Below are 26,849 nucleotides of genomic sequence, written 5' to 3'. Positions count from 1 at the left end.
TCCTTGACTTACAGCGAACATGTACGCGAAACGTCTGCCAAAATCAAAACCCGCAATAACATCCTTCACAAACTCACAGGAACAAGCTGGGGCTCATCTGCATCCACCCTCCGAACTACAACACTTGCGTTAGTATACCCAGTAGCCGAATACTGCTGCCCAGTATGGCTCAACAGTGCCCATACAAGAAGATAGACACTCAGTTAAACGATACAATGAAGACTATATCAGGAATCATCCAATCCACACCTTTGGATTGGTTAACAGTTCTTTCAAATATTCCACCTCCTCATCTCCGAAGACAAATGGCACGGAAGAAAGAATGGCTTAAATGCTGTGACAATCCTCTCCTACCAATACATGAAGACTCCCTACCTGAAGATCTCAGGCTGAAATCTAGGAAACCTTCTTGGTTACTACGAAAGAGGCTAGCCCAAAATGAATTTCATACTAACACTGCCTGGCGCGATAGGTGGGCAGCTTCAAACCCTGACAGATTAGGTCTAATTTCGTATCCAGTTATACAACATCCTGTTTTCAACTTACCCAGAAAATTCTGGTCATCACTTAATCGGATCAGAACTCAACATGGCAGATGCAACTTCTGGAAACACAAGTGGAAGATTACCAGCGACCCTTATTGCGACTGCTCTGACGTGACTCAGACCGTTCAACATATCGTCACAGAGTGCCCACTCTGAAGATTCAGTGGGACAATAAAGGACATCCACGAGGCCAGTGATGAAGCTGTGAGTTGGAAAACAAAAGTAGACATTCAGCTTTAGCAGCAATGCAGATATTGATGAGCTCAAATATATTATTACGTACTTGTTCTATGTGTATAGATGAAACTGTTTTTCGTGTAATTGTACATATTTGTAAATAACCAAATTGTAACAATGTATCCTCATGCCAAACGATATATATATCTCGAAGATACACATGTCGACCTCTCTTTCATAATAACACATATATCAACTAACTACATGTTAGGTTAAATATGGATAATCTACAAATTAATTTCATGGAACTTAGCTTATTTTGCCCGCGTTACTGGACTGGGATGGGAATCATCTCGTTCTTCTTTGGGACATCATCTCCAGGTTATGGCTGCGTCATGTCCGGGTTGTGGTTACCAGTCTCGAGTTCGGAGATTCAGCTGGTTTTTCTCCGTCAGATGCCAATCCCATTCTCAGCTTAGTTGCTCATCATGATGCCGTCGTATAAATGCGTCAGAAACATATTTAAAGATATCATTAGTTTCATGCTTCTGTTAACTATTATATTCTCTTGAATTTTATTTCTACTAACAAAGTAGAGTATAACACCGTAGGCGATAATATTTCAGATATAATGACTTATAAAAATGCTTTATATATCTCCTTGTTTGACGAGAATACACTTAGAATTAGCGATATATAATTTCTTTTCTAAGTAATCCTTGTTAACTTACGATTCAATTTTAGGCTACCGACAGCTATTCTTTTCCTTCTCCTATTAGTTATTGTGCTTAATAATCTTGTTGCATATACGAAAATAAACGTTATGTTTCTGTATTACTACTCGTTTCTTCAATTATTCAAGAAATCTTCTTTCCAAAACAAGCTCCTTTTCTTTGCATGGTACTTTCCTCATATAACTTCGTCTTGATATTCAACGTAATATTCGATTGTTCACTTTGCCGGTTTTAACAATTTAAAAGTTCTGCATTTATCTTAATCACGGCCATTTGGATTTCGTAGATCTGAACATTTTTACTTCCCGTTCATGGCCTATTTGATTCGACATGTTTGTATTTCCTTTCAACATATTCACGGCCTATTTAATTCCGTATGTCTGTATTTTATTGCAACATATTCTTCTACTGCATATTTTCTGACATTTTATCGCGATTCATGGCAAAATTTACGATACTAACATATCGTTTTGACATAATCAGGGCAATGAAATGGTACCATACCATGATTTTTTCTCTGTCTCCATCAGGAGAAACCTGAGTCCTACGGAGATGAGCACTAGAATGAAATTATCCTAAGTGGCACTAGAAAGAACCTTTTGGCTCAAGTAATATTGGCTTTCAATCTTTGCTGTGTTTGTTTCAAAACTGGAGACGGCTAGTACTGTACCGTATGAACCAGCATTCAGCTTGAAAACTGTAACGGAAGAGGCCACAGGTGACTTCAGCACCAGTATTCCCTTTATCCTATAGAAAAGACTAAAAGTTCAATTCCCACTTAAATCGCATTTGAAGGCTCGTAACTCCGTAGCATTTTGTGATTTTAGATGTAGACTTATTTCTCACAAAAATGCCCAGAAACAGAGGTACAATACTTTTATAATTTTTTTACATCTGCATATGTTTACGTGGAGAAGCAGCTTTAGAACCGTGCGAGTTGGCCGTACGGTTAGGGTCGTGCAGCTATGACGAGGTGGTTGATTCGAATCCCACCGTCAGTAGCCTTGAAGATGTTTTCCCGTGGTTTCCCATTCTCACAATAGGCAAATGCTGAGGCTGTACCTCACTTAAGGCCATGGATGCTACCTTCCCGCTCCTAGCCCTTTTCCATCCTTCCACCGCCAAACATCTTCCATGTTAATATTCTTGAAATCACTATAACAATGATTTATTGTTGAACAGTATCATCCTTATTCAACACCTTATGGTTAATTTGCATTTAAAAAAACATACATTTCACACTCGTCACATCTATACATGTTTAAGTCCTAATTTTATCATCTTGAGTAGATTGCCAAAATTACCGGTTCTATGTGATGGGTTTCTGCAAAGATAGATTTTCTGCCTGAATTTTCGACAGTGATTTCATCCTGTTTTGTATTGCTACAAAAAACCATATTTTGTAAACTAAGAGGTCCGCAACCTCACTTTGTGCACTTATTGTTCATTTCCATCTATATAATTTTTCATTTCTTTTCTTCTTAGGTAAACACAGTTTTTAGTTTCAATTATATTTTGTATTAACCCCTGTTTCACTGAATTTTATCGCAGTGAGTTGTTTCTTTGCTCCACATGATGATGTAAATATAGTATATTATGCTAATTTTGTTTCCCTCTAGGCTCTCTTTTGTTTTTCATTTGTTCCATCATAATGTTTTTGGCATTCTTTAGCTTGTATTATGTAAATTATTTCAACCCCCACCCTTTTTTTCACTGAAGATGGCTCAAACGAGCCGAAACATGTTTGAATTTGATTACTCCGTCTAATGATGGAATATATGATGTACTGAATTTCGAGGATACACTCAATTTTTCACCTTTGTAAAGTTACATATTGTAGTTAAAAACATTTAAAACTAGTTAGTTTTGTGGACAAAACCACGCGTGTAAACACGTTGTTCAACTGGACAAAGAAGGCATTCATACCACCGAGACATATGCAATTACGGTAATTCTTATTGGTAGAAAATCAAATCACGTAACGTCAGTTATTAATCCCATAACGGCTAGTCCAGTTAGTAGACTGTCAACAAATGATAACATCAAGAAGATATCACAAGTGGATAACAGTGCACATTGAAGATTTTAAACCACGACCTTATAAGAGCATAAACTTTTAAGAGCATTTTAATATTCATAACATATTTCTTACTTCAGTTTTTAAATGTTTTTAACTACAATATGTAATGTCAATTTTGCCAATCTACTGAAGATGATTTCAGGATCGACACATGTAGAGATGTGACGAATGTGAAATTTAAGTTTTTTAAATTCACATTAACCATAAGGTATTGAACAAAGAGGATACTGTTCAACAATAAATCATTGTTATAGTGATAAAAGAATATTACTTTACCTGTCAATATGGAAACATGAAATTTATATTTTATAGTAACCTTCCATATGTTAATGTGACTTTAAACAAGTACAAAAAAGGCCCTTCATAACTTTTGATAGTTTCAGGGGCATGTTTCTTGAGTATATCAATATTTTATCATTTATGATACAGTATTGTCCTCGTATCCTATAAAAACGAGCCCTGGCTAGAATTGGGAGTTATAAGTAGACCTCGGATTTTAGGCAAAAAACTTTCCTTAAGAGATAACTTAAAATGACGTTGTATTTACAAGTTTCATGTATTTACAAGGTTAGAAACGATGGTCCTATAGTGCCTAAAATGCCTAAAATGGCTTTAGAACATTTTTGCCTATATTCCTATAATTGCTATATTTTATCCTCAAATTGATTAAAAACGATTCTAATTTAGTTGGAGAAACTTAAATATTTGCCGACTCGTTTTCAGTATCTTCAATAGTATTTCCTTGAAATACTTTTCAGAAAAAATGTGAAGCTGTAAATCAATTACCACTCCCCGGAAGTCCTTAATAACCTCCCGCTGTGAATACTCCCTTTGTCCCTTAGTCTGTGTATCACGAGGTGGGGGACAGTGGCCATTGACCTGCTGGAAACGAAACTCTTCATTCCACTCTGTGGGAAAATTTCAATGCATCCGTTTGATCAGTGTGTGCATTATGCCAAAAGTAGCAGCTTCCAAGACGTCCTTAATTAAACAGTGGTTGCAGGAGTTTCCCCATTTCACGTTGGTTGAATGGAAAAATTATATTTTATGCGACGTTTGCAGCAAAGAGGTAAGTGAAATTTGTTTTATATTTCACTCTGAAGTACGTACTTTGGTGTGAGAGTCGTACTTAATAGGCGTTCTATCTCTCTGTTGTATTACGTTTTATACATTTTATACATCAATTCAGCGTACATACACTAAACGAATCATAACAGTAAATATGAATTGGGGATTGTAGCGTATCCCGATCCCTCGATTTTTTGTTTATAGATTCGTTAAAAAATGGCCATGTTTGTGTGCTACTGTAAGGTCTGTTCATTTCGGAGCAAGGCAAATTTTCAAGCAGGTTTAGAAGAGGAATAATGGTACAAACGTATTGAAAAATGAAAATAATATGCTGCCGTAGGGAACCTAAAAATACAATAGGGAAATTGTAAGAAGATTAGATATGCACCTTTATCAATTGTAGGAAGTGTATGACAGACTATACACATTGTAAATATATACAGCAATGTTTTTATAAGCATACAGTAAATGTAGGGAGGAAGAAAGATGTAATTCAGCCATGCGCGGTCATCAGTACCGGTAGTAACAAAAATGTTGGCCAACATAATCTAACCGAACATAACGAAACAGGAAAATAAATGAATTAAATTCACCTCTACTGTGTTCGGCTCCTTGGTTCAATGGTCGGCATAGTCGCCTGCGGTTCAGACGGCCCGGGTTGGATTCCCGGTCGGATTGGAGATTTTAACCTTAAATGGTTATTTCCTCTGGCTCGTGGACTGTGTATTTGTACTGTCCGAAACATTCCTGAAATTTCAGGTTATACATTCCATTTTTTTTGTCCGTATTGAAGATCTACTTGTGATACAAATTCTTACGATTTTGTTAATTGCCACCTATTTAATACAATAAAAAGGTAATAAAAACTTACATATTTATTAAGTTGTTGATGTGGTACATGTTTCGCTCCTTTTTCGTGAGCATCATCAGCCAATTATTATTTACTTAAGGTTATATAAGATCATGAATCTATTCTATTGGATTAAGATTATGCTTGTAAACCTGACTGACACATCTTATAATATTTTACATGTTATATAGCAATAAAATTATGTCTTTAAGTTAAAATATATTGGTCTAACATCTATCTAAGTCTAACATTTTATTGACGAAAACACATCTGGTGAACATCCTTTAAAATTATTTTTTAAAACCCTTTGAGATCTGGCTAATTGCATTGATTCAATGTTGCTTGACTTGTATGATTGTCGGAGAAACTTTCTACAGTTGATAATTGCCTATGTTTTGAACACTTTACATGTTCTCGTTGTTGCTGGAGTAACATTTGTACAAAATGTATTGGCATTAATTTTATGTTGTCAATACGAGCATATTGTTCATGAACAAACTTGTTGGTGAATAAACACCTTCTCATGTGATGTAGAATTTGAATTGTTCTCGTATGTTCCAAATTGAGCTTGTTGGTATATCTGTAATGAAAGATATAAATATATGTTTATGCTTTTGATTATAATTCTGTATAAACTTCTTATCGAAAGGATTGTAACTTACTTTCCTTTCTGCTGCGTAATTGTCTAGTGTTACTCCTAGCCTCTTGAGAACTACTTGTTTAAAGTGAGTTGTCCTCCAAGAAATTAATTAACCAGTTTCAACCAAAGTTACACTCAAACACTAAAAATGAAAAAGAAACTTACTACTAATTAGCGCTAGTTACAACTTACCAGTTTCGGGAAAGTACTTTCCTTTCAGGTGGCTTGACTCCAAATTTGACTAAGCTGGTTATCGCAAGGGCGTAAAATAATTTTCAAGGTAAGAATACTAACGGCCCAAAACGCACACAAAATCAATAGGGTGGCCAAAAGTAAATAATAAGAGCAAGGGAAAACCGAAAAACCAAAATCCCATTAAAAATTCACAGGCAAGAAGTACCAAATAATCACAACACCCAGATACAAGCAATTGCAAGCCTTCACAACAATACCATCAATCAATATCACTATGGCAACAACAACATGTCCGGCCGAGGCGTAACGAAACAGGCCCGTCAAAATAAGAAAAAAATGCCAAAGGAAATTAGCCGGTCAGATTACGTTAAAAATAAATCACAAGGACGATCAAAAATAAAATTTAGAAAAGGTTAAGTTGATTTAAACAAGACCTTGCGTAAATCACCTTTGTTCAATAACACATGGTTTAACAGTTAATTCGTACCCAAATAATTTTTACATATTTAAAATGTTAATTTTCTTAAAAACATTAATAAAGTGTATTTTCCAGAAGCCCAGATGAAGTTTTGGTCATACAGTAGAAGTTATTAGCCGAACAAACACTCATTTCAGCACCAAAGTTACTATCATCATCATTGTTATTATTATTATTATTATTATTATTATTATTAGGTTGAGACGCAATGTATCGGAGGTTCAATTTAGCGTTCAACTGAGCCACAAATCCTATTATTTTCTTAGAAAACACTCTCTTCATGGTTTTAAAGAAAAGAACAGATAACTTACAGTTTGTTTTTTTGCTAGGGGCTTTACGTCGCACCGACACAGACAGGTCTTATGGCGACGATGGGATAGGAAAGGCCTAGGAGTTGGAAGGAAGCGGCCGTGGCCTTAATTAAGGTACAGCCCCAGCATTTGCCTGGTGTGAAAATGGGAAACCACGGAAAACCATCTTCAGGGCTGCCGATAGTGGGATTCGAACCTACTATCTCCCGGATGCAAGCTCACAGCCGCGCGCCTCTACGCGCACGGCCAACTCGCCCGGTTAACTTACAGTTTGCAGAATACCAAGTGTGCTTTACACGAGCTCAAAGGACGTTACTTTCCCATCGTCGAAACTGCAGAGATTAGAAGAAAGTTGCAGGTAAACCAGCGTTGATCACAAACTTAAATTTAGAGGGAGAACAACTTCACAAATCTCAATGGGTTATAATGCCCGTAATAAATTAGTCCTATCCGGGGTCGATTCCCAATAGCCACGCCGTCGCGCTGAACTGACACAAACACCTCTTTATGATGACTGCCAGTCTCCAAGTGAAGGCGTCTGCTCGCTAAGTAGAGTCGTTTCGCCAGGCAGCTCGCAACGCGTGCGCAGTTTGCCTGAAGCAGTATTGCGAGTCCAAAGGCTAAACAAAGTGTGCAGCACTGCGCGGATCAAGTTGAAGGGAAAAACCAAATATTACACGAAAATGGCAAGGTACTTCACTCCAAATGAGATACGGCAATGATCATTGTCAAAATTCGTTGATAAAAATTTCTAATGGTAAAGATACCAGTCCAAAAGGTTTTCTGGGGAGGTTCGGTACACTAAATACCATCATACAACGGAATCGCTAAATAAGGGAAGCAAAGATGCCATGCATACTTATGCAGAGATCTTGTGCCGGCAAATATTCCCTTCAAGTCACTTGAAAATCCTTCCTTCAAAAGTTTTTACAAGAAATATTGTCATCGAAACATTCCATCTGAATCAACTTTAAGAAAAACTATCTGGAAACACTTTATGAAGACACAGTCAGGCGGATAAGGGAAGATACAGGAGACTCATACATCTGGATCTCTGTCGATGAGACTACCGACACTATAGGTTGTTATATTGCCCACTTGATAGCCGGAAAATTAGATCCCGACATGCCGTTCACCATATTTGATCTGCAGCAGACAGTTAACTAAAACGAATCAGGAGACAGTTGCTCAGTTTGTAAATAAAGGTCTCAAGGTGCTTTTCTTCAATAACATGGACGAAAATAGGGTGCTTCTTATATTTGCTGATGCAGCCGCCTACATGATTCCTGCTGTTAAGTTTCTGAAAGTATTTTACCCTGCTTTGATACACGTCACTTGTCTTGCTCATGTTATGAATCGTGTGGCTGAGCAGATACGTGCTGAATTTCCTTGAGTCTACAAGATGATCTCCTCCACTAAGAAAACTTTTATAAAGGTTCCCACACGAATCCAGTTGATCCGCAATGAATTACCTGATCTTCCACTGCCAAAAAACCCATCCTTACGCGCTGGGAGACTTGGCTTCAGGCCATTGTGTACTACAGCGAACATTTTGATGCAGTCAGAAGTTTTGTTTTTGCCTTAAATGAAGATGCCATGTGCATCACTTCAGCCAAAAATGTTCTAAAAGTTGTAACCATTTCTCAAGAAATTGCCTACATCAGGTCCCATTATACTCTTTTGGTCCCTGTTATTTCTGCGCTTGAGTCTTCCGGGGAACCTGTTTACGAACAATTGGATATGTTAGAAGAGGTGAAAGAAAAAATCAGCTTATCTCCAGGCCCAGCTGGGGATAGAATTCGGGACAAGCTTCATAAAGTACTACAGAAGAACCCAGGACTGTCAACACTTCGTGCTGTGGCTGATGATTTGATTGACAAATTTAACGTTGAGTGTGAAATCTCCCCACGTCTCGTACCAAACTTCAAATACAGCCCTGTAACCTCTGTCGACACTGAACGTACTTTCTCAGCCTACAAGCTAGTTTTGTCAGATAGGCGGTGTAGTTTCACAACAGGAAATCAAGAAAAAGTGCTAGTGACTTACTGTGCATCAAATTAAGGGCAGTAACGTGCTTGTAATTCAATATTTTAATTATTTAGAGATAAAAACTCAAAGATGTGGTGAACCATTGTGTATGTGAAATATTGTATTAATATGTTATTGCCTTATAACTTGTATTTTAATTGATAAGTGCTTTTTTAAAGTACGTAAAATTGAAACTGCCTAAAACATATTTTTAGAACCTATTTTTACATATTTGAGAGCCTATTTTAGGCAACTAAAAATCCGAGGTCTAGTTATGAGAAATCCACAGGAGTCGACCATTTGTTAGCCCAATTGTTATAAAGGGAAACACTGAGATGAAATTGCTAAAGTGGCATAATGTGGTATTCCAAAGGATAGGACATGAAATAATTAAACACACGTAACATGCAACACTACTTCATTAACAAATAAACGACGAATAAATGAAGTTGGCAGAATAAATTTAATTACACTTAATACTGTTCTAATAGCTCTTTATTATTAAGAAATCCACACAATTCGTGTATGTATGTTACATAAGTTTTGGAAATACATTTTACCCCGCATTTTAATTAAGCACAATAGTCTACCAAGGGTATTACTCGTTTTGTACAAATGGTAATGTGGTAATGATCACAATGTTGATCGCACAACTCACATATACAGTTATTCCCGGGATCGTAAAAACACTTGCTCTTGTATACTTTGTGGTGGTACCCATGCACAGCTATTGAGGTCACCAGGTGTCAGAGGTCTTGATTTGTGTTGGCCCAGGATCTATTTACCATGGCTTCTGTAGTATAAAAGTCCAGCCAAACTTATTTTCCTTTGTTTTGTCTTTCCAGGAGCAGTTTATTCGAGCTGTCGGTAGATGGTAGTCTCATACGCAGTTCTTCTATAAAGAACGGCTCTCTTTCTCGATATCGTATACTAGCCTCGACTTTGTGTGTTTTCAAACACAAATTATGATAACTCTTTCATCACATGATTTCAAATTTATACTTGTTTAAATTAAATTTGAAATTTAATACTCCTTTGTTCTTTCAAAACTTTATTTCCACAATTCTATTATTTATCTCAAACACATTTATTGAAATATAAAGGGATTCTTTAAAACTACTTTACATTAATTTTTCACTGATTTACCACATCTCAAAATTTACATTAACTGACAATTAATTTGACATCATTTATGACATATAAGAATGTCTTCCTTTGCTTCATTAATCATAAACTTGTTGACTATCAGTAAACTACTTTTAAATTCGTTAAATTATTTGAATGACTGAAGTTTAATAAAGTTTCTGTCATTTACACACACACAAATTTTTATCATCCTTTAACACAAAGTCTTACAAAATTAACAATTTATATCTTCTCTTCAAAATTAAATACCAGGCAACAATCTTGCCTTTATTCTAAATAACACTAAATTCTCGCAAAATATTCTCTCCACTTCTTCAGAAGAAAAATTCTATTCAATGTTGGAGATACCCATCAAACAACAGGATTTTCACCGAAAACAATGACTAAAACAAAACATGTAAATTCACAAATAAATGATATCACGAGAAAATGCAATTAAAATTCACAAATATTTACAAAAAATACCTAGAAATACCAACAAATTATGATACACCTTATTTACATGTCTTATTCATTCAATTCTAGTCAATTTATGATTATTATTTTCTGCATTTGAGCTGACCATATGAGAACATTTGTGAACGTACGTGTCACATTCGAAGATCAACCTTCAATCACATTATCATGAACCAATTAAATGTGTATGAAACTTGGGGTTAGTCACTTATAAAATTATTCTAAATCAGTTTCAATTCCTGCTAGAAAAATCCGTCATAAAGCAAAGAAATTTATCCCATGAATCAATGAAGAAATTCATCCAATACAATCTTAGCAGGTGCACAAGACTCAATATTCAATGCCATGAAATGATAATGGGCAAAGGTATCATTGAAGAAGTGGCAGAAAATTTTCCATTACTGCCTTAAATAATCAGAGTGCATCAAAATGTTATCACTGTGCTCAACATAAAAATGCATCTCAGTACACCTAAATCTGTCGCATATATCAATTAAAGCTCACCAGCTTACTCTGGGTTTCCCACCTGAACAGAACAAAATTCAGTCATGAAGCACATCACAGTCTAAGAAATAAGCACTCATACGAACACACATTACTGTCATGAGCACTAAACTGTCACTTACTTCCTGATGTTTAAATAATAATGATTTTTAGGTTCCCACAATCTGCCCTTCCTAAACACACTACATGAGTTTGAGTGACTTCTAGAAAGTATAATTTAATTTGATGACTTTATATCCCAACGGAAATAAATTCACATAAGTATCATTTACGAAACTAAGTCTAAATGGGTCCATATAACATTGGGGTTTCTGATTTTTAATCGTGATTTATAATGTCATAACACCGGCTTAAGTTATTATTATGATGAACTTCAATCATATGACATGGGTCTAATGTCGTGCACATCGTCAAATAATTCCATCTTCAACAATCGTACTACTAGGAAAATTTTGAAATGGAAAGAATCTAAAGATCAGGTACATTTATTACCATTACCACTACAAACTATATCCTACTGGCTTGAATAGGAGACCTGAGCACTATAATCCACCTGTGTAACCTGATAAACAACCATGGATGAGACGACAGCAATGAGTGACCAGAGCTGCCAACATGGGCTTCGAACCGCCCTCCCCCTAATTTCTGGGTAATCTCCAGCCTTGCTTGAGCACAATGGGGGTGGTTACGTTCAAAAAAGAAAGGTCAACAGGAAAAAATTCAAGATGTCATCTTATTTAATGTGATAGTAGGATTTTTGGTTCAACTATTTAGCACTACTAGAAATGACAAGAATCATGTAATGAGGTCATGAACATAAATTTATTACTAAATTACGATGAGAATAAACAATACTATCACAATAAAAATTCTCCACACAAATAAGGAAAGTATATGCGATTATAGATTTGCCTGAAGGGTGTTCGGTGGTATCGTTACACTACAGACTTCCTTGGACAAATTACTCTAATTGAAGTCTGGCAATAAAATATAATCGTGAATTTCATTAATTTAGTCTTTCTGTCTATCATCGTATTTTATCACTAGAGTAGATGTCCTCTAGGTAATAAACTCTCTCATTAGCATGTACAACAGGGTCCGTACGATACATGGTTAACACACAAAATATTTATACAGAAACACAACAGTGACCGAATTTCTCCGGACTCCCCGTATATCGTGACACCAGGACCAACAACAATGAGAACAGTTCTGTTGTAATGAAAGAAATAAAATAAGATGCGGAACAAAATCAAATGTAAAAATGGGCCATTCCTGGAAGAGAAACAGGCCTGCTTGCCAGGGGTTCAAACTTGGCTCCTTCTGACTGGGAGATCCACACCTGTAAATCCCTATCTATCTATTTCCTAGTACTCTACACATGGGGAGGACATATCTTGATTACCATTCATCTATTATCAGTAAATGAATGGTAATTAAGATATGTTTCCACTGGCGAGATGTAGTATTTACAGTGCATTATGTCTTCTGGTATGGATTAGAATAAATTTGTTACTTTCATTGACCTGTCTCGGTCCCATCCTTGGCTTTGACAATATGAAAGTGACTGAGGTATGAGTGATGCTATTAATGCCATAGGGTCGGTTGGTGCATGCATTTCAGTGGGCTTGGTAGACTGATATGTATCAGCAACTTCTGGCTCAGTGAGGAAAGCAAAGGGAAACTACCTCTCTCCTCATTTCTGTACTATGCTTCTTCAGTGATACCTAAGCCATATATGGTAGCTGTTGGCGGAGCTGATGAGGATAAAACCAGCCTTCGGGCTGAATACCCAGCATATATACGTTATCAATTACGGCTAACATATCATTTGACACTCATATTCTGAACAGAGCTCTAGAAAGAAAGGACAGTGTTAAATCAAAGAAGACCCATGACTCGGCTACAATACATAACCGGCCTTGCTGTGCGAAGGGACGGACCAACAAAAGAAAGTTCCTTCTTTGTTGAGACAGTTGGGCGTACGGCCAACCCTTCTCCATTCATTGACAGCACTGTGCCAAGCCCGTCCTCAATACAGCCACTAGTTCACTTCCTAGTATGCACTTTTTATCGCCCAATCCACTTTCTTTCTCTCTTTTATTTATATTATCGCAGAGTTCCCAAGGAATATTATTCACTTATTCTCTTATTCGTTTTGTAGATTACCTTAGGGCATTATAACATCGTAATTCCTTATTTTTTCATATATAATCGTAGATTATTTTGGGCGTTCAACTTTCTCACGACTTCTCATAGTTCCTAGAGCGTATGGGCTGTCACTATCCTTCATCTTACATCTCATTATTCTTTTCTGCACCTGCTGTCATTTTCATCACCCCCCAATTTCCTGGCATTTGCTACAAATTTACACTGTTTCATATGAAGAGCAAAGAAACACTCCAAATAGGATTCTAGTACTAACTCATCAAAATCAAGTGAAAATTTTAAATATTGATCCTAACACACTCTCTCTGAAAATCAAACTTTGGTCTCCCTCTCTCTCTCTCTCTCTCTCTCTCTCTCTCTCTTGGCCAGAATTCTTCATTCTTGTATCTCTCCATGCCTTATCAACTATGGTATACGGTAGCAGTTAGTTGCTTGCTTGGAGAGATAGAAGAGGCCCCGAGAAAGGGCAAATACTATGCCGTCTTCATTGACTATCAGAAAGCGTTTGACCTATTAGACAAACAAATCATAATGGAAAAAGTTAAAAACATGACTGGAGCGAATAATCAGATAACAACATCATTGGAAAACATTTTGTGTTTCAACACAGTTGTTATAGAGGATGGCGTCACTACTTCAGAAACCATCATACAGAAGAACAGAGTGCTACAGGGCGATACCCTAAGTCCGCTATTGTTCAGCATCACCATAGCAGACATCACTGATATCACTAAGACATCTCCAGGAACTTCACTTATATGCAGACGACATGGTAATAGGTTCCCAGAACAGAGAGGAAATGCAAAAGACACTAACAGAGCTTGAGAAATGGGTGAAAATGAATCACCTTGAAATTAACCTGAATAAGATAGTTCAGATGACTTTTAGGAAGGGAGGAAAAATCTCAATGAAAGACACACTACACTCTACCTGAATGGACAACCACTAGAAACAGTCAATAAATTTAGGTATCTAGGAATAACCCTGCAAACCACAGTGAAATCTTTCCGACATCATGTACAAGAGAGAACAGTAGTCGCGATAAGAGCAATTTATAATATCAAGAACATAACGGACCTTTCCCTGGCCACAGCAATGACCCTTTTCAAGACAACCTTATCCCAATAGCAACTTACAGCTTACAAGTAGTATGGGAACACTTGTCAATTAAGGACCTGGCAAAAATTGAGAGTGAAAAGAGTCCATTTTTAAAGCATATGTTGAGAGTGGGGAAATTTGCACCGAAAAGGCTGATTTATGAACTAGCTAAAGAATCCTTCTATGTAGAAGATCTGAGGTTACAACTATCACTGCCATCCACAAGAAGCTATACCGAGCATATTGAAGGAAGAATAGCCAAGAGGAGATAAATCGATTTAGATTTCTACACTACAGACGCCATTCTCGACAGGAAGAGGACCAGAGAAAACCAAGAGCAAAGACATATTATAACACGACTTGCCATTCACGGCTTTCACCATAAGACTTGTGTGAACAAAACCTATCACGATCCTAATGAATGTTGTGTGTTATTCTGTTCAGTAATAAGTGTGATAGATATCATATAAGCGTGTGCCGAGCGAGAACAAAGTCGTTGAGTGACTATTGTAAAGCCTAGTTAATAATCTAATGCCTATTTGGGCGCACTTTTCTTCTTAATATGCGTTACAGCAATGGAAGGAAATTGTATACGGTTGCCCGATAATCATTAGAACTGATCATAAGGCACTAGTGTTTGGTTTAGAAGCAGCGATGACGAGTGAGAGAATCAAAAGATGGGTATTGTTTACTCAAAAATTCCAGATAAAATTAGAACAATGCTGTGGAAAAGACAACATCGTAGCCAATACTTTAAGTAGGCATCCAGCGGATAAAGAAGAAGTGGTCCAGCATATCGAGCTATTACAGCAGGCAAGGGCGCCCATACCTGGGGGGCAAGGTGGGGCCGCGGCCCCCCTCTAGCTCTCAGGGAAAGGGCAAAATCTAGTCTAGTCAGGTGATTTCATTCAAGAAAATGATTTAAAAGTCAGTATTACGTAGAAGCGGTAGTACCGTTCCCCACCAACAGGCAGGGAACACCGTGGGTTATTCTACCACAGAATACAACTCGCCATTTATCTTCCAAGATATTTAAAAAAACGTACCCCCAGGTCTGGCCCCCCTACAAACTGTCATATGGGCGCTGATGACAGCAGGACGAAGAACTGTCAGAGCAGTTGAGAAACATAAACTTATTGCCAAGATCAGATGAAACGTTAGCCTATGTAATAACAAAATTAGAGGAAGATAGCGCGGATAATAATAGAGAAGCAGATGTGAAACACACATATATATTAAAGGACGGAATATCGATGAGTCATATTAATAAAGACAGGAATAAAATGTGAATAGTGGTGCCACAGGAACTGCATAAAGCGATAATCTGGCACACCCACAAGATAATGGGACACGGTGGAGTCAAGAAGGTGACTAGAACAATACTCGAAAGGTTCACATGGAAAGGAATGGTGTACAACTTAGAGCAATTAAAGGTACAATTACCCCAAGTGACAGCACCAAAGGTCTGACCATGCACCAAAGGCACGGTTCAGATACATGGAAACGTGCTAGACAAAGACAAATAAAAGGAAAAAAGACACTTACCATGAGAAAAAAACAGAGCCCCCAAAGGAGCGGATAAAGTACCCCTGGTCATATCAAATTATCACCCCTTAAAGGAAAACACCAACACCTTGGGGAACAAAGATATTTAATCAGCAAAATTAAGAAATTAACCAAATAGAAACAAATATCCTCGCTGGAAAAATAAAATTTAAAATTTAAAATTTAAACTCAAACCAAAATCCTACGGTCGACCGTTAACAAAGAAATGAATTTTTTAGTTTTTAAAGGACTTAGTAAGACTATGTATATTAATGAAACACCTCATCAACTCATAAGGTTTCTTACAAACCAAAAGGTTTCTTTGACCAGTACCAAAGTTTTTCAAACAACATTTCAACCATGAAAGACAACCTTGACAGAAACAGTTTTTTTTTAATATTGATACTGAAAACCTTGTTTTGGATGTATCCAACCGAGCCCCTACAAGGATGGGTAGGTATTACGTACACTTTTCTCAAAATAAAATAATAATAATAATAATAATAATAATAATAAAAATAATAAGCTCCGCGACACCGGGGGGAAAAATCAGCAGAAGGAAAAATTAAAATCCCAAAGAAAAATAAAAGGGACCAAGGTAATCCGCGCACAAGGCAGAAATCATCACAGGCACATCAAATACAAATTATCAATCCCATCACAACAACATCAACAACCTTAGCATTCCCATGGCAACGACCAACAATGGGTCAAGGGAAGGAAGGGGCCAATCACAGGCCGCAAAACAACAATAGGAGAAACTCACGAAGGACAATAGAAAACCGGGCGCAGAAAATTACCCAAATACCAATAAAAGAAGAATATAATCAATTTAATTTAAAAATAAAATTAAACAGAGAAGCAAGAAAAGAAAAGGGAACCGAGACAGAATGTACACGTAACACCTACATCCCTGGAGCGACTCGCTTGTTAAATTATTCCAGTTAAATAATAGCCTTTTACCACAACACGTTTAGGCCTAGAAAACCATTAATAAGCATCAAGTTTCCAAATTACGTTTTCGAAGAATCCGAAACAATTTCGTTCACATAGCACGCAAGTCCCAAGTTAACAGACGTAATTACGCATGCTATAAGTTCCAATTAACAAGCCAAAGATTCGAAATTCCACAAGGCAAGACTTAGTTTTCAGGTGACGCAAATTACTTCGTGTCGCACACACTTTCTTCACATAGGGAAATTTTCAGGTCTTTCACAATAAATCAGAAAAGTTTAGTTGGAACAACACTTACAGTTTCATCCAGATGAAGTTGTGAGGTCGGCTTCGGTAGTATATTCTACTTACATATTTTGAAGAAATGCATAACATACAATTTCCAGGCGAGGAATTTTAAACCAAAACAACTTGCAGTTTTTCACCAGGGCAAAGCCCTACGTATGTAACCTTAACCAGGCTCGAACATTTTTGGAGAAATCATCTCGCTAGGGAGAGAGAAGCCACACACGTCCATCTCCTTCTTCTCACCAAACAGCAATGGCGTCTTCCAAAGATTCCACAGTGAACAGCCACAGCGATCACATGTACACAGAGGGTAAGCGACCGAGTGGAAACGTACCTCGCGAGGTAGTACATACCTACGCCACAAGAGTGCAGGATAATACAGTAAGGCACAGACAGGACGTGCATACAGTCAGCTGGGCAACGAATAACCTTTCCAGCGGCGAAGTTTCCAGTTATAAGTTTTGAAAAGAAGAAATAACGAAGCGGCGAACCACTTTTTAAGAACACAGTTTTTCTACAGCCATGTGGCTAGTTCAAAAATATTTACCTAGAGGGAAAAATTGTTACGCAGGTAACAGTCTCCCTCCCCGAAACTTGACATGTACAGCACATGTTTACCATCATAAGGCGGTGGTCTTGAAGCAAACTAAGTTTTTGGTAGAATAGTCCGAATGTGAAAATGACCACCAATCGCCAGTCTCAGTTTATGCACCACCAGCAGGACGAGTCCAACAGTCATTAAGAACCCAAACACATGTTATTTAAATTAAAGAGACAGTACAGTTCACTTAGACGACACCAAATGTCTAGCCACTTTCAATTATAATGAAGTTCCATGTACCAAACTGTGCAACACATAAGTCGCAGGCAAAGAATTAATGGTCCAGATCACAGGGAATACTTATTCTCTAGATTTCTTGCTAAACTTCAACGTGAACAATTAACTTCCGCAAGTTCGTATGCATCATCTGATCGAAGGTAACGCTGCCTTGTGGTACATACACACCTTTAGGAAAAGTTCATAAATGTTTGCTTTTAGAACATTAGACCTTCTAGGTCTTAACTGCACTCGATCACATACTTAGACTTAAATCACTACCTGTTTGTGAAATTCGCAATTTTTAATAGGACTTGCGTTACATAAGAAACGCCTTCATTTGGTTTCCACCCTTTGGTTTGGATGGTAACGACTACCCCAAAAAAGAAAAACGCCCAGAAAGGGAAGGGAAGAGAGAGAAAACAACATTGGTGAGCGTAAAACACAATCACAAGGTTCAACCGGAAAATACTTAACCTAACCTTAAACTAGCTTAACATGACTTAAGATTACGGTATGGCACAGGAACAGAATACAATAAGTATTTAAACAATCCATACCAAGATACCAAATTACTTAACATTTAAGGTATCATGCCAACAAAATATATGGCCAAGGATATTATTTTCAAAAACCTAGGAAACCAAGATAGTTATCTCCACCAAACACCTTTCAATACATACAACCAACCCTACCAGGATGGCTACACAAAAACGTCACCATAGACAAACTGAGACCAGGAGGCAAACGTTTACCTTGAAAAAAAAACTTACAGATAAGCATCAACTCAAGGATGCAGAATGATTCCTATAACAGAAATGCTAAGATAATCTCCCGTCTATACATAATATTACGAAACCAAGACCCTGACCAAGGAAAAGGATGTTGAAAAACGTTACACAGAACTACAAGTTAATTAAGCTTACAACCTCCTTTTAGTTTAATTTAAAACGGAATAGAACCACCAATCAGTGAGCCAATTAACAAGACATAAACCCTTTAAGTACATGACCAAGGTCAAGAAATAAATTTAGCAATATATCAATTTTAATTCCACGAATACATTCCATGCAAAACCCAAGTAAACAAGAAACAGGATAGGATATAGTTAACCCTTTTTATTACCATTAAGAGAACTTCCAGAAACAGGATACTAGGTAAGGATCAAAATTCATGGGTTACAGTAAATAATTACTCAAAACAAGATGAACGCAGAGGCTGCAGTTGGAGACTTCAAGATCTTTCAGATGGAGGGTACGCGTGTAGTTGGTCATCAGCAACGAGCCAAAAACAACACCAAGCAAAGAGTAATAGGAGGGTAGCAGAGGTTATGAAAAACAAACTTTAACACCATGATGAATCGGGACAGAAATTGGCCGAACGGAAATATGAGTGTTACCCAATCTAACATCATATTTCTCACAATTTTACTACACATACCAACATATACCTTAACAATGGGCGACTCAATCAATTAAAAGGTTCAATAAAACACCTCAATTAAGCCAACGCACCATCTGACAAGATTCCCTACCGACTATCCACAAGAATTCTCGGATAAACCCGGACTAGAAATAAGTGATATCCGTAGACTCACACTGTGGCCACTCAGTCACAAGTACCTCACCAAATATAGTACAAGGTAAATAAGATATGAAAGGTAGGTCACGAACCAAGTAGGTGGAAAACACTCCAAATAACAGAGAAATAAGGACCACAACTAAACAACCACATCACCAGATAGTGGGAATGTTTGAATGCCGCCTATGAGGCACCAGCTGATCCCATACTCAACTGGCGCACCGTAGGACGACAAGATGATAAACCGGTAGCCAAAGTTTTCAAACACTCCAGAAGGAAAAGGACCAATAGGCTGGCAGGTTATTTCGAGAAGAACTTTATAGTACAGGATAATTGCATGATGACGTCAGATTACTAGGGTATGCAGAGAATTAAAATCAAAAGAACAGACCAGGACATACAGAAATCACACATTATATGTAAGCAGAAAAGACACATCTACAGAGAGTTGTAAATCCAAGCCAGAGTTTATTTCCCAATCTACCAGGTCACAGGGTAAATTAAAGGCGACACCGCCCATACCGAAGCGCCATAACAAGTAACCAATAATACTCGACAACAATACAACCAAAATGGACCACAACGGACATGCGTAAACTAAAAAGGGAGGAAAACAGCAACTACCCTCAACAACATGTCGTGAAGCCATCATTCCACCTCACCAAATAAACCTAAAACCAAACCACGGTACCGTTTACAACTTTACTAAGTCAGGACCGAAACCAATACCTACTAGGCACGAAAGGAGACCACACCCCTCAGGTTCAGGATCCATTAGTGCAATACATGCGAAACACCACAATAACAAATAGACAGGGCAGGACGACATGGAGCTACAACTCATTTAAATAACATACTACAAGAATAATACACCACATTAGAGACTAAAACCAGGGAAGTAAGGACTTCAGAAGAGTGTAGAATTAGTACCACCTGCAAGCAGAAATATAATAAGAATCCATTAAGTTAACCGCCACTACCAGGAAGGAAAACCCAAAGAAATATTTACCAAAAAGTTTAGCCGGGGCAGGATTTTTCTCACCAGAAAACCATCGGTACAAGAATGATTAGGAATAGATAACTCAGTAAACCGAAAATTCACAACAGATAACAGAAATGCCCCAGAGAAGGACATCGGAGCACTCGCAACCTAGGGAATCGTGTCGCCAGAAGTTGGAGACAGAAAACAGTGAAGACTGTGAAGTCCATGCCGTAAAGACAAACAGCTAACCACCACCAATTCCGTACGACAGAGTTCCGCCATTGCCAATACCCACAGGCAAAACAAAACATCCCCAACAGGACCTAATACCGGGTATATCCAGATCCTAGTCAATTTACACCAACAAAATAACCAAAAGATAATTCGTTTCATCAAATGCACACCAAACAAAACCACAATTGGAATAGATAACCGAAATATTACCCGCAAGGAATCAGATAACAAGAACTAGGACCAAAAATTAGAACAGGGCAAGATAAATAGGGGTTAGGAGACAAACAGCTTTCCTACCGGATTAACAACAACGCACAGAGCAAAAATTCCCTACAATTTTCCAGAATGAGTACCAAACCAAGGCAACAGCAGTTCAAGAGCCAATAAATAAATTTATGATCAAAATTTTGGAAACGTAAATGATCAGGATATAATCGGATTATGATAGACGGAGCTGACCTGCACCCAGACCCAAAGAGTAGTTGGATATTAACAATTAATAAATTGCGTATCAATGGAGCAAGAGAAAATACACACGCTTCTCGCAAACCACAATTACCTTTTCAAAATACTATATTTAGAACAAGTACACGCTAGAAGGTACTACATGGTCATGCCAAGAATCACTGGAGGCGTGAACGCAGCAGATAAGGTACCAAAAGCTTAAACACGTGGTACAAATTCGCACCCAACTAAGCAACCATGTTTGCCGGGACAAGAATTTAAGTACAATAAGCAATACCGAAAACTCCTCAAAATAAATACAGTACACGAGAAAAGGGAGAAAAATATTACATGATTAAATTCACACTAGGCCAGAATAATTACATAATAACCCACGGAGACCTATCAAATTTGCTCACTGAAAAGTAGCTCTCATCCGCAAATCCAAACATGCGTTAACCTGTTTTAACTGGGACAAATGAACCCGTCTAATCCTCTTGGCGATGGGGTCACTCACCAGTACCGACACCGGAGATAAAAACTGTAAAATAGTACAGGGACCATGATACCGAGGAGCAAGTTTGGCTGAAAATTTGTTAATAGCCTTGCTAATGGAATAGGTCTTGACAAAAACTTGATCTCCAACCTTCAGCCTAGGTGACTTTCTACCCTTGTTATACTTAACCCTGCCGTTCTCATAGGATACAGACAACTTCTTCTTGGCTTCATCCCAGATTTTCCGAAAGTCATTTGGTTTAAACAAGTCTGGAAGAAGATCATCAATGCCCAGAACATTGGATATAGGGGAGTACGGGGTGTAGCAGAACATAAGTGACATGGGGGTTTTACCATGAGTTTCGTGTGTAGCAGAATTGAAGGCATGAGCCAACCAGTGCAGGCAAGAGTCCCACTTGGATTGCTTATTGTGATGATATGCAATTAGAGCAGATTTGAGGTTCCGGTTCATTCTCTCGGCGTAAGAAGGGTTAGGATGGTATGGGGTAGTGGTGACATGGGAAATGCTCAACTCAAAAAGGTACTTCTTAAACAAGTGACCAGTGAAAGCACTGGCATTGTCAGGAACCAGAAACTTGTGGGGACCGAAGGATGCGAAGATAGAATTAAGGCAACTTATAGTCGTACGAGGAGTCGTAGATCTAGTGGGGAAAATCCAAGAGAATCTAGAAAACGCATCAATAGCAACGAAGATATGAGTGTTTCCCAAGGTAGAGCGAGGGAGCGGACCTACAAAATCGATGAATAACCGTTCCATAGGACGAGATGCTTGTGAGGAAGATAATAGACCTACACGGTTGTTCAAACTAGGTTTGCTGATAGAACAAATTTTACAGGACCTAATCATGTTTCGGATATCGCCATCCATTCTTTTCCAAACGAAGAACTGTCTAATTTTCTGCCTAGTTTTAAAGGTGCCTAAATGGCCACCAATGGGACAAGAGTGATAGTACTTGAAGATGATTGGCACTAAAACCTTGGGAACAACAATTTTGAAATTAGCGTCCCTTCGACCTTTACAGCATAAGACACCCTTCACCAGAGAATAAGGTTTGACCACAATTCCATCACTAATTTTGTCGATGATTTCTCTCAAATCAGGATCAGCCTTTTGATGATCTGCATACTCGTGGTACAACAAAGGTAGATCCGAAAGAATGGCACCCACACTAGCAACATTACTTTCATCATTTTCTTCAACCTTAGATTTTTCATCAAGACCAAAACTCCCGTCAAACATCCTACTAAGGCTGTCAGCGATGACATTTTCCGACCCCCTAATATGCTTTACTTGAAAACTGAAGGCTGAGATCCTAAGCGCCCATCTAGTGATTCTGCCCGTTCTTTTGGGACGGTTCAAGACCCAAGACAGAGCCTGATTATCTGTTTCTAGATCGAAATTTACATGTTCAATGAAAGGTATGAATTTTTCAAGAGCAAACAGCACGGTCAAACATTCTAATTCATAGATGGAGTACTTACTCTCCAGATCATTGAGGATCCTAGAGACATAGGCAACCGGTCTACGACCATCCTCATATTCCTGTAAGAGTACACCAGCAACTGCTTTTCTAGAGGCATCGGTTTGTACAATAAAACGTTTACTAAAGTCGGGTATAGCCAACACAGGAGCATTGGACAAGGCTAGCTTCAGGGTCTCAAAGGCTTCTTGCTGGGAGGGGCCCCAGATGAACTTGACATCCTTAGGTCTGAGATGATTTAGAGGAGCTGCTACCTCAGCAAAATTTGGAATGAACTTCCTGAAGAAGTTCACCATGCCCACGAACCGTGCGATGCCTTTGACATCTTTAGGGGGTTGAAAGTCCCTGATAGCCTGTGTCCTAGAGTGGTCGATGGAGACACCGTCAGAGGAAACCACATTTCCGAGGAAAGACATACTCAGCTTAGCAAACGCTACCTTAGACAACTTAACAGTTAGTCCAGCTTTTCTCAAGCGATCCAGGACTTCTCTAACGTGTTCGACATGTTCTTCAAAGGAATTTGAGAATATTACCAGGTCGTCAAGGTAATGAAAGACGAACTTGAACTTAATACCTGAGAGTATCGAATCTAACAGCCTCGTAAGAACGGCCGCACCACAAGAGATTCCGAACGGGAGCCTCAGAAATTCGTAAAGGTTCCAATCAGTAATGAAAGCAGTCAGTGGAATGGATGACTTAGACAATGGGACTTGGTAACACGCCTGATTGAGATCTAACACAGTGAAAAACTTGGCCCCTAAGAACCACCCAAAACAAGTGTGGAAATCGGGTAAAGTGATTGATTGCAAGATGATCTTGCGGTTCGAATCGCTGTAGTCAATTACAGCACGATAGCCCCCAGAGGGTTTAGGTACTAGAAAAACTGGAGATGCGTAAGGAGAAGTGGACGGTCTAATGACCCCATCGGCAAGCATCTGATCAATAGTCTTTTTGAGTTCTAACATTTTAGGTGGTGAAAGACGGTAAGGAGGAGATCTAACAGGGGTGTTATCAGATAGCCCAATCTGATACTCAAGAACATCAGTAACTCCTAACTTGCTAGTGAACACATCGGGAAATTGTGGCACAAGTCTCGCACACAATTAGCTTGCTGATAATCCAAATGACTATGATCCAACTGGTCTATTTCGTTGTTCTCCCTAGGTAGCGGCCTACCTACACAAGAAGAATTGAAGGTACCCAAAGGAGCATCAATAATATCAGATTTACAATTTGGGGAAAATTTAAAGTGAAATTTTCTAGCCTGGAGGTCCAAAATTAAACCAGTTCTTGACAAGAAGTCCGTACCTAAAATCATGCTACACGCTAGCTTTGGAGTTACCAAGCAAAGAACCTTCCAGGTAAAATTACCAATACGCAATTTCACATCAACGGACCCTAAAATTTTCATATTATGCTTATTAGCCGTGACACATGCAACATTGTCCTTCTTCAACTCAGGCAGTTTACAAGGGGACCTCATTTCATCATACCAATAAGTATCAATTAAGGTGACGACGCTACCCGAGTCCATAAGAGCAACAATGGGTTCATTATTCAGTTCCACTTTCGCGAAGGTACTTTTAGACTCAACCAAAGCAGAAATCTTATTGCATTCCCGCGGGGAAATAACCTTTTCAGAATCCACGTAAAATTCTGGCGCAAGAGATTCACCAGAATTACCAAGTCTTAGTCATTGACTACGTTTTCGGAACAAAGTAGGGCAAATATTTTTTAGGTGCTGCCTCGAGCCGCACAAATAACAACAAGGACCAGAGCCACGCTTGACTGAGGGGCAAGCATTCCTAAGGTGATCACGTGACCCGCAATTATAACATTTTTTAAGAGACCCACTATCCCTAGTTTGAGGCGAAACAGGGTTGACAGAAGGAGGAGGGTGCCAGATAGGTCTTGCAGCATCCCCGTGCTTTACATCTTCAGCAAAGGTACACGCAGCTTCTAATTCAAGAAAATTAGTCGGACTCTTCGTGAGGGAGAGGTAGGATCGATAGGCAGGGGAAATACCTTTCAGAATACGGGCCACCATTTCCTCTTCTGGCACCGAAATTCTAAATACCTTGCAATAAAACTGCAAGTCTAGTACATAGCTTAAAAGATTTTCATTGAGCATTTGAGTCCGAAAGCAATACTGAGGAATCAAACTCTGCAATGCTAAGGAAGGAATAAATTTAGACAATACAAGTTCATGAAATTCCACAATCGTTAAATTATTTGAAATTGCTTCAGAGATTTCACGTTTCAAAATTCCCTCACAATGAGAGAATAGGGCTCAGAAAATTCCTAAGTCATCAACAGAATACACACTACCCAAATCTTTCATTTCTACCAGGAACCTCAGAAACCTGGTACTTTCTTCAATATAATTGACGGAGAAATTTTTAACTCCGTTGAACAGTTCCTTTAGTGAAGAGTGAGAAGGAGTACAATTTAAACGGGCTAACAGATTTTCAAGAACTGGGGAGGCAGCACAACATGAAGCTTGATTATTAAGTGAGGCACCTGCATGACTAGAAGGAAATGAGGAGGTTTCCCTCTCAACAACCGATAAATTCTCCATATCCTTACTTTTGTAGTATTATGTCTAATTCAGCAGAAATACTAGAAGCAATGGTTAACAGCTTAGTACTTTCAGAAACAAGACTGGGTTGGGGACACATAGTAATCAAATCTTGGATGCGACCTAAATAATGCCACACCCTAGCCTTAAGTCTGTTAATCTGCCCCTTAGTGGGGGAAGTTTCAATGAATTCTTGTCTGATAATCTCAATTTCGGTAAGAGAATCGGTAATTAAATTTAAGGACTCACCAAAGTTGCAGCACATCTTTACAGAATCAAGATTAATAGGAACCTGGACATGCGATATCAGCAAAGCAGCGCACTCAGCAACAGTGTTAGCAGGATGGATACCCCTGATAGTGAGCTCATAAACTAGCTCTGATTTCCTGAGTTGGTATGGGAACAGCACAGCACTCGCCATAGTTGATGTACATGAAACAATAAATTAAAAAAATTAATCCAAATAAAAGCGTTCCTTTCACAGTAAGATACTTTACAAGTTTCAGTTTTTACACTCTTTGAATCCTCAAATAATTTAAAGTTCCCTCATGACCAGGTTTTTTAAAGGGACAATGCAAAAAAAACCAGGTGGTTGGCACCAACAAAATAGATAAGCTTACTGAAAGGGAGATAAAGCATATATTACACAGTGCAAAATAAATTTAATGAGGATACAAGAGACCTACGGGTAGATCCAAGTAAGAGGCACACAAATAAATTAACCAGAGCTCTGCTGCCACGAACTGTAGCACTTAGAGCATTTAAAGGCACAATTACCCCAAGTGACAACACCAAAGGTCTGACCATGCACCAAAGGCACGGTTCAGATACATGGAAACGTGCTAGACAAAGACAAATAAATGGAAAAAAGGCACTTACCATGAGAAAAAACAGAGCCCCCAAAGGAGCGGATAAAGTACCCCTGGTCATATCATATTATCACCCCTTAA

Source organism: Anabrus simplex, chromosome 3, assembly GCF_040414725.1.
Source record: "Anabrus simplex isolate iqAnaSimp1 chromosome 3, ASM4041472v1, whole genome shotgun sequence".
Lineage (NCBI taxonomy): Eukaryota > Metazoa > Arthropoda > Insecta > Orthoptera > Tettigoniidae > Anabrus > Anabrus simplex.
Note: the sequence above shows the minus strand (reverse complement) of the source record.